This window comes from Molossus molossus, unplaced genomic scaffold, assembly GCF_014108415.1.
Source record: "Molossus molossus isolate mMolMol1 unplaced genomic scaffold, mMolMol1.p scaffold_m16_p_12, whole genome shotgun sequence".
Taxonomy (NCBI): domain Eukaryota; kingdom Metazoa; phylum Chordata; class Mammalia; order Chiroptera; family Molossidae; genus Molossus; species Molossus molossus.
The window spans coordinates 103,671,379-103,681,239 of record NW_023425347.1 but is presented as its reverse complement, the minus strand read 5'-3'; positions in this window follow the sequence as shown (position 1 = coordinate 103,681,239).

The following is a 9,861-nucleotide window of genomic DNA, read 5'->3' as shown; positions in this document are numbered from 1 at the left end:
GCACCCAGCCCGGCCGGCCCTCCGCCCGCCAGGACACGCCGCACAGCTGTGCCCAGCCCCAGGGCGGCGTCAGCGCCTGCGTGGTCTGCTCGCCCGGTGCCCTCCCTCCGCCGCCCAGGTGTGACCTCGCGCTCCACGGGGTTGTGGGCCAGGGCCGAGGGACCCCACAGCCTTTCTGGCCTCCCACTCCCTTGATTTCCCTGAGGTTGGAGAGCCCTGCTCGTCCCTACATGGCCACCGATGGGTAACCAGCCCTGCCCGGGGCCCCCAGGGCGGGAGTTTCACCAGGGCCTGCTGGGCATCTGACTCCAGCGCCAGCCCCTGGGGCCATGTCCAGGCACTGACCCTTCCTCCCAAACCCGCTGCCTGGGCCACTGCCCTCTCTGAAAGGCACTTGGCAGCCCGGCCCACGGGGCGCAGACCAGGAGGGGGTGTCCGGCAGCTGTCACAGGAGTGGGACCTGGGGGAGCGGGGCAGCCCCATCTGCAGAAGGTGGCGACTCCCGGACCCACATGCTTCTCTTGACCGTCACCCGCAGGGGCTCCCAAGGGATGGAACCTTCTGGAAGTGAGAGGACACAGGCCCCACTGCTGCTGACATCGCTGGGGCAGGTGGCAAGAGAAGGTGGGGCTCGGGTTCGAGGGCCAGGCGGCAGCCCCAGCCCTCCGTGTCCGAGGACGGTCAGTGGGCATCCTACATGGTCTTGGCCTCCGTCTGCTCATGGCTGGCAGTGCCACCCACCTGTCTCCAGCAGGGTGTCCCCAGGCCGGCCGGGAGCCCGCCTGCGGTGTGTCCCCCTCAAGGAGCGTCCTCCACGGGGGTCTGGCGGGCTCTCCGGGGGCACCCTGCCTCCTTCAGGGCAGCAAAGCCACTGGCCGGTTTCCTGTCGCAGCCCGTCTGCCCGGCCTGTCCCCAGAGGCTGGTGCTCGGGTGGCCCAAGCAGCACACGGGCAGTGTGTGGGGGTCCTGCCATCCCCTTATCCTGCCTGAGAATTTATTCTATAAACAGATAGTCTGGTGGTGATGATGAGGGTCCCACTCCCAGCAGGTTGGGATGCTGAGCCGGTCAGTGATTCCCGGTGAGGTCTGGCGGTAGCCCCCCCACCCCCCCGCGGCAGCCCACCTGTCCCCCTGGGTGGCAGCCCACCCGTCCCCCCGGCGGCACCGCCCCACCTCGGCAGTGCAGACAGCAGCCCCCCGGGAGCGCCAGGGGAGGCTGACATTTGTTTCTCCAGAAAGGCCTCCCGAGGAGGGAGACGCAGGCCGGACCCTCATCCCTGCCCTGAAGGCCCCTCGGCCAGCTCAGCCTCCGGCAGGACGGGCTGGGTGTGACGGGGAGCCCATCCCGGGCTGGCTTCTAGGGCAGCGGTTCTCAACCTGGGGGTCGTGACCTCTTTGGGGGTTGAACGACCCTTTCACAGGGGTCGCCTAAGACATAACAGTAGCAAAACTACAGTTAGGAAGTAGCAACGAAAATAACTTTGTGGTTGGGGTCCCCACAACGTGAGGACCTGTACCGAGGGTCGCGGCATCAGGAAGGTGGAGAACCGCTGCTCTAGGGGGGAGGCAGGGCTGCCCCCGGCCCTTTCCGGGGGGCTGGCGGCTGCCCCAGGCACAACCTGAGTCCCAGGTGGGGGGGCAGCGAAACTGGCATCAACTCGTCCCCACTTATCTGTTCCCCAAACACCCACACTGAAACTCAGCGCCCCCGGTGCATTTTCGGGGTCTTTTCACGGCACTTAGGCAGCTGAGGGGGTGACAGGGACAACACCCTCCAGGTGCTGGTTTGGGAAGTGCCGGGCACGTGTGCCAGGAGGCTGGGAGGTGACCTCCAGACTCCGTGTCTGTCGTATGCAGAGGACCCCAAACCCTGGTCCAGAGGGGTCCTGAGGGCCAGCCCAGCCACAGCTGCCCGGAACTTTGCGACTTTAGAGATATCCCTGCGTGGTCACCTCCCCGCCACACCGCCAACCTGGGGCCCAAGGGACCAAGGCTGCAGAGGCTGGGCCTGCCTTCCCCAGGCTCACAGGCTCACACATGTACACACACATGCACACAGTTGACAGCGCACACACATGCAACAGAGACGCACGATACACAGGCATGCACACACATCCACATGTGCACGAACGCACATACAGTTGCATGCACACTTGAGAAGACCTCGCCCAGGGCCCCTCCAGCCCTCAGACAGATCATGTGCACCCTGGGGACTGTCTGCCACTTCCCCGGGCCGGGCACTCCTGGTGCCCGCCATGGCATGCATCTGGGTGAGAGACAGCGGCGTGCACTTGCGGGTGAATGCAATGTGCACCCCTGCTGTGTTCACCCTGCACCCCTACTCCGACTGTGCCCACAGCTGCAGCCTCCTGCACCCGCCCTTACACGGTGCCAAGCCAGGGGCCGTTCGGGCTGGTGGGCAGCTGCCGGGGCCCCAGCCAGAGCCCACCGGGCTGCATGGTTCTGAGTCACTGCAGAGGCCATGGCAGGTCCCCCGACCCGGGGCTCTCATCTGGCTGCCCCAGAACTGGGACTGAGGCCTCATGTCCCCGGGCAGGTCCTGACCCCCAGGGGCACCCCCCCCCCCCGCTGGCCCGCGTCTCCCGGCCCCGCGCCCGGCTGACAGGCCGGCATTTCCCTTCCTGTCGCCTTTTCCTCCCTGTCATGTCAACAAGCACAGCCGTGCTCCTGACAGACGGAAATATCAACCCTCGGATGGACGGAGCAACTTTCAACTTTCACGAGAGGCGTTAATGGAAATACAATGTAAGGCTCCCCTTCGAGTCGGTCTTACCGGAGAAAAGTGCCCTAAATAATAAATATACCGCGTGTGTTTCAGTTTTTACATGCGTGAATATTTAAAACATGCAAAAATACGGAAGATGCATTTGCTGAGAACAAAAGGAAACATTTATTTATTTGACCCAACGTGAGTAAGTGAAGGAGGCGCAGGCAGGAGGTGGGGAGACCAGAGCAAACGCAGGATGAGCCGGCGTGGGGGAGGGCTCCGCCTTCGGTGCACCAGCCGGCGTGGGTCTGCCGTGGGGTCTGTCCAGCGTGGGGTCGGTCAGCCGTGGGCAGCAGAGGGTCCAGCTCCTGCCCCAGCCCAGGTTCTCTCCTGCCCACGCTCTGCTGACCGGCTGTCAGATGACTCTGGAAGCCCGGGACACATTCCCGCTCTCCGTTCTGTCACCCCCCGTTTCCTGAGCACCCGGACAGGGGCCTCTGCTTGGCGCCTACTGTGTACTGCAAGCCCAGCCCGTGTTTCCTGGGCTGCGGGGAATGAACCCGCAGCTGGGGCTTCACACGCGGGACTGGTTTCCTCTGAGCCGTGAAGCTGGAGTCCGGGTCCAGGTGTGAGAGGGTCCGTGGACCCCGGCAGGCGCCAGGGGAGGCGTCTTTCTGCCTCTCGGTTTCCGAGGGCTCCAGGCGGCCCTTGGCTGTGGCCGCATCAGCCCAGTCTCTGCCTCCGTCGTGATCCGACTGTCTTCTCCCCGTGTCTCTGTCTCCTCTTATAGCAGCTCCAGTCAGGCCCTGGCCGGTGGCTCCGTTGGCTGGGCGTCATCTCATACGCCAAAAGGTTGTGGGTTCGATTCCCGGTCAGGGCACATACCCAGGTTGTGGGTTTGATCCCCGGTTGGCATGCGTGTGGGAGGCAACCAACTGACATTTCTCTCTCTAAACACAACTTCTGGTGAGGATTAAAAATATATAATAAGATGCTTTAAAAACAAACATCAGTCAGGTTGGATTAGACCCACCCTGGTTCCCTTATCTTAAACTGATCACACCTGCAAAGACCCTATTTCAGGCCACATTCCGAGGTACCAAGCGTTAGGACTTCAACATCTCTTTCTTGGGGACACAATTCAATGCACAGGACCATAAACCCTCCGGGGGACTCACCCAAGGTCCCTCTGCCAGTGGGTGGACACTGGGGTCAGATAGCTGAGATCTCTGCGGTTCTGCCGAGGGACCCCCGACTCCCGTCAGCTGTGGGGTCTCTCACTCAGACCCCTGGCCTCCTGCATCTCAGCCGGGGGGGGGGGTGTCTTAGGAGATTTGAGGAATCTCTTCAAAAGCTCGCTATGCCTTCAGCGTGTTTGCTGTGTTCACCAGGTCAGGAGGTGTGGGTCCCTCTCTCAGGGCCCCGACCGCATTTGCAAAGACCTCTGAGCACCTGATTCTCCGCAGCACCCGAAGCAGCAGCCAGCAACCCGGGGCCTCCTTTGTGCCTTCCCACAGGGGTGACCGGGGTGCGGCAGGCATTCCCGACCCTCCCCACCTTTTCCCACTGGACTGGCCCTCAGAGCGGCTGCGCAGTGAGGGGCACCCCAGTGGGCAGGTCCTGGTGCAAGGGGAACCGGGCTGGCAAACAGACCTATTTTGTGACATTAATGTGGACTTTGTCATTCTCTGCGGCACTTTCTCGGACTCTTTAGGAAGGTTTAAGAAGAAAGTGGTGTTTTCCAGGGCGCGGTCTCGCCACTCGTGCTGACCCACGAGTGTACTTCTGCCCTAAAAGCCGGTCCCTGGGGTCCCTGTCCTGCAGGAGAAGCCCCGCTGAGCGGGGGCCGCAGCCCCGGCTGGCACAGCCCTTCTCTGCGCCGGTGGGTGCCTGGGTCACCTGGCCTGTTTACCTGGCGACCTGCTCTGCTCCATTACCCCACGGCGGGGAAACCGGCAGGGTCTTGAGGACGGTTCCTTCAGCGGGCCACCTGGGAGGCTGTCGCAGTGGCCGCTGAAATATTCATGGCCCGGCCTCCGCCGCATGGAGAGGCGAGGGCTCCGCGGCCCGGGGCGCGCTGCTCACGTTGGCGCATTAATTTTTAAACTCGGTCACGTCGGGGGCCAGCGCCGCGTGGCCCCCTTTCCGCCCATCGCTGGGGGTGGGGTGCGCTCTGGTCTCGGTGACTGAGCACAGCCGGGGGGCGTCCTCCCCAGCCGCATTCCAGGCTCGGGTGGCAGGTTTTCCAGACCCGGGAGCCGCGGCCGGGCCGAGCGGATTCTCAGCCGGCCGTCAGCCGGGCTGGGAACGCGTCCCGGGATTATCACATTTGCTCCTGTTCTCCCAGGCGGCCGGCGAGCAGCCCGGAGTGGCAGCTGCCGGTTTGGGGAAACCGAGGCGGGCCCGCGGGCGAGTCCTGCCCAGTGGCTCCCTCTGGAGGGCGCGGGGCCGGGCGGGGTGTGCAGGCCGCGCGCCCAGGCGCCTGCAGGAAGCGCGGAAGCCGGAGCGCGGCCCAGACCGTTCTCATTACGGCCAGATAGACCCGGCGAAGTTGTAACGCTAACAACATCCATTTCAGCAGCATCGGGGCGAAACGACTTTACGACGGTGTTTTACGCGCTACACGTGCACCATAAATATTTCCATAAAAACATGCATTAAGATATAAAAGTGGGCCCCAAAATATCCAAAGTCGGCGGGGAGAAAACCCACAGCAAAGCCGTGTGCCGGCGGCAGGCGGGCGTGAGCAGCTGCAGAGGGGGCTCCCTGCGGGCGGGGAGCTGGCTGACCCCCGCCCTCCCGCTGAGGGGCAGGGGAGCCCCGGGGCTCAGCGCCCCGCCCCCAGCCCCTGTCTTGGCTCTGCTGAGGGGCTGTGTCCGGGGCCCCATGTCGGGCCCTCCCAGCAGCCAGTGTCTGGGGCAGGGCACCCCTCTGTGGGCTAACACCCTGGGGGGCCTTTCTGACCTCTGCTCACAGCTGTGGCTCCTCGGCTCTGGACTACGTGTCCCCCCGTCCAGCCCTTCCCAGCCGAGCCCACCATCATGGTGGACCCTGTGACAGGGGTCCCCCTCAGGGCCTGGGCCCTCTCATTGCATCTGTGGAGGCTCCATCTACCAGCTGTAAACGGTTAGTGCTCATCTCCACTCCACAGTGCCCCACAGGGGAGGCCCGCACAGAGAGGGTTAGCAACTTGCCCAAGGCCACACAGCAGAATGTGGAGGAGTCGGGATCTGAACCCTGAGACCCCTGAGGACCCAGTATTGCCAGAGGTGTGGTCCCTCCCGGCCCAGCTCCAACCGGCTCTTACAGTACCCAGCTTGGTCCGTGCCCCCTATGGCTTCCCTGAGATGCTCTGGGTTGGTGCCCTCCTCTCTCACCACCCTTAATGCGGGGCCCCCTTGGTTTCCAGGGGCCGCACCTGCTTGGTCATGGCTGCCCTCCAGGCCGGGGTCCCCGGCTGTGCCTCCAGTGGTCTCGCTCTGACTGAGGGACTTTGCTGCAGTCCTGGGTGCTGGAAGGGCTCCTGCCCGGCCTCCAGGACATCTGTCTGCCCTCCGATGTGCTTATTTGGGAACTTCGATAAGGAGGGAATCTGCTGCACAACCACGCTGGACAGAGCCCCCGAGCACCCACAGCCCTGGTCTGACTCCCCAGTGTCAATCCTGGGGTGGAGCCCCCACACGGCCTCCGACTGCAGCCTTCCCTCCCGGCCTCTTCCCGCTCGGGGCTGCCGGTCGAGGCCCTACGGGCGATGACAGCCGTCCCTGAGCTCGGGCACCCGCCTGGGCCCCTCTCCCCCCCTCTGCCTGGCCGGCAGCCCCTGGGCTCGGGCACCCGCCTGGGCCCCTCTCCCCCCTGGGCCAGCAGCCCCCTGAGCTCGGGCACCCGCCTGGGCCCCTCTCCCCCCCTCTGCCTGGCCAGCAGCCCCTGGGCTCGGGCACCCGCCTGGGCCCCTCTCCCCCCCTCTGCCTGGCCAGCAGCCCCTGAGCTCGGGCACCCGCCTGGGCCCCTCTCCCCCCTCTGCCTGGCCAGCAGCCCCTGGGCTCGGGCACCCGCCTGGGCCCCTCTCCCCCCCTCTGCCTGGCCAGCAGCCCCTGAGCTCGGGCACCCGCCTGGGCCCCTCTCCCCCCTCTGCCTGGCCAGCAGCCCCTGGGCTCGGGCACCCGCCTGGGCCCCTCTCCCCCCTCTGCCTGGCCAGCAGCCCCTGAGCTCGGGCACCCGCCTGGGCCCCTCTCCCCCCTCTGCCTGGCCAGCAGCCCCTGGGCTCGGGCACCCGCCTGGGCCCCTCTCCCCCCCTCTGCCTGGCCAGCAGCCCCTGGGCTCGGGCACCCGCCTGGGCCCCTCTGCCCCCCTCTGCCTGGCCGGCAGCCCCTGAGCTCGGGCACCCGCCTGGGCCCCTCTGCCCCCCTCTGCCTGGCCAGCAGCTCCAGGACACTTCCCTGAAGCTTCCGGAAGCCACACCTGCACAGCAAGCTCTCTGTGGACACACCTTAGATGCTTATTTGAGGTTGGTTGGGAGCTGCTGGGGGAGGGGAGAGAACCGCCCTCCCCTGGGGTTTGTGCTGGAGCAGGGTGGCCTGGCACAGGCCAGGAGATGGGGAGGGTCACATGCTAACTGGTGCTCTGTGTCCTGAGGGGGACAGGGAGCCGGAGGAGGGACGGCGAGGCAGGGCAGGGGCGCCCACAGGTGTGCCAATGTCACCAATTCCTGGGCACCAACAAAGAGCGGACAGGCCCTAGGCATAGGAACAGAGTAAGATGAACACTAGGCAGGATAGGGGTCCTCCAACCCCACCCTTCTTCTTAGTCCTGCGTGTCGAGGGGCCGGGATCCCCCGGGGCTGGGGAAGTGCTGACCCACGGAGCTGAGCTGAGCTGCCAGTCGCGGAGCCGAGGAGGAAATCTGGGGACAAGCCTGCTCTGCAGTGAGGTACCTCCCGCCCAGGCGCAGGCTTCGGGTTCCCTGGTCCTGAGTCTCTGGGGGCCAAGCTGGGCGCCCAGGAAACCTCGGTGCCTGGAGCCCCCTGGTGGTGAGTGGCTGACACTGCAGGGCCTGTTCTGTCCGACCTGGTCCTGCTGAAATCTGCCCTCCCCGGCATCCTAGGGCCTGAGTGTGAGGCCCATGGCAGGGGCCGGACAGGGTGGCGAGATTCAGCAAACAAACTCCAGCTAAATTTGAATTCAGACCAACAGTGAATCATCATGTTTTAGTATAAGTATGTCCCGTACGGTATTTAGGATGCACGCTAAAGACTTAATCGTTGGTCTGCAGTTCAGATAACTGGGCGTCTGGGTTTTATCTGGAAACAATAGCAGAGAATGTTTGCGGAAAAGACAAAGGAAAGACTCCGAGACCAGCCCTGGATGCCCGCGAGCCGAGGGCAGCCCAGGGGCCGTGGCGGGCAGGCTCGAGGCCCCTGGGACCAATCACACCTAAGCAGGTTGATGTTTGGGTCGCCAGGCCTTTGTGAGAGAGACAGGTCCTTTCGGGCGGGAAGCCTGGGGACCTTGTGCCCCTACCCTGCCTGCCCCTTGGGGACATTGCAGTGGCTTCTCCGAGCTGCAGCCGCCCACTCCTGACCCCGATGGTCTGAAAGCCAGCCTGTCCGTCACCCCCTGTGGTGGCCCTGAAGTTAGGCTATGAATTCCAAGTCCACCTGCCCCTGTGGTCCAGGGCTGGGGACGTGGCCAGGCCTCTGAGCACTCATCCACACACGGGTGAAAACGACAGAACCCACCGCGCAGGGAACAACTGAACAGGCCATGATGTCACCAAGAGTGTCCTGCTTTCCCCCAGGCCCCCGTGCACCGGGCTCGGAGGGGTCCTGGCAGGCACCCAGGCTCGGGTGTCCCCAAGGTCAGCATCATTCTCTGCTCTCTGTCAGGGGAACGCAGCAGCCGAATGAGGGCGGCAGAGGGCTTCCGAGAAGGAGGGTCGAGGGCGTGTCATGGGGCCAGGGAGGAGGCCCAGGTGGACATTCAGGGAGGCCCAGCTGTCCTCGGTGCCCTGGCCTCCTTCAGGGCTCTGGGGGAGCCCTCCCTCCGGGCTGCCTCTCTCCACCCCTTTGCCCAGTCTCACGCCGCAATGCCTATGAGAACCCCCCTCCTCCCCGCACACACAGCCAGAAGGACGCGCGTCCCTTCCAAGGTCTCAGAGCTCTGGTCCCTCTCTACCTGGTTGACCGCAGTGGGACACTGATGTCCTGACCACAGCTGAGGCCCTGAACTGGGCGGAGGGAAGTGTGGTCGCGGGAGAATGACCCCCCGGGGATGTCCCATCCTCACGCTGGGACCCTGTGAATAGGTGACTTTGCAATGGGATTAAGTTAAGGATCTGGAGGCGGGAGGTCCTGTGTCCTCTCAGAGAGAGGCGGGGGTCGGAGGAGATGGGACCGTAGACGCAGGTCGAAGAGACAAGGCCACGAGCCCAAGGGCGCAGGTCCTCTCGACCTGGACGAGGGGAACAGGTCATGTCCCAGAGCCCCTGCAGCACCGGGCCCAGCCCCACCCCCGCCGAGTCCCAGCCCCTCTTCCTCCAGGAGGTGACCTTGGGCCTCAGTTTCCTCATCTGAAAACGAGGTGGCCATTGTCCCAACTGTGGAGTGGAGGAGACAAGACAGGCTGGGCCCCATCTTGCACTGGGGGAAGATTAGTGTGACCCCAAATCCTTCGGTCCAACCAGGAGCCTGCGTTTCTGAGTCAGGAGAGAAAGGCTACCCGGGGCCTTAGGCTGTGATTAAACAATAGTTTATGGAGTTATTTAATGTGCTTCTTTGGGGCAGGTTAATGGCTAAAGGTCCTAAATGGAGTCTGGGGTTACATCCAGATTCACAGGTGCGTGAGGGGTGTGATCTGATACCCGTCCTTTTTAACTTGGGGGGGGGGTGAGGAGCTGCCTCCTTCCTGTGGCCACCCTGGGACAGTGGCTTCGCGGAGCCGTGTCCCGGAATGAGTGTCCAATGAGGAATTCCGTGGAACTCTCGGGGTTCCCAGGCTGAGCAGCTGCTCCCACAGGCCCCCCCCCCCCAGGGCTGGAGGCCCCTGGACGCCCCTCCCTGGGGTGCAGGAAACAGGGCGGGGCCTCAGAGAGGGGCGCCTGTCCTGAGGACCCCACAGCTTCTCCTGGGGTCGGTG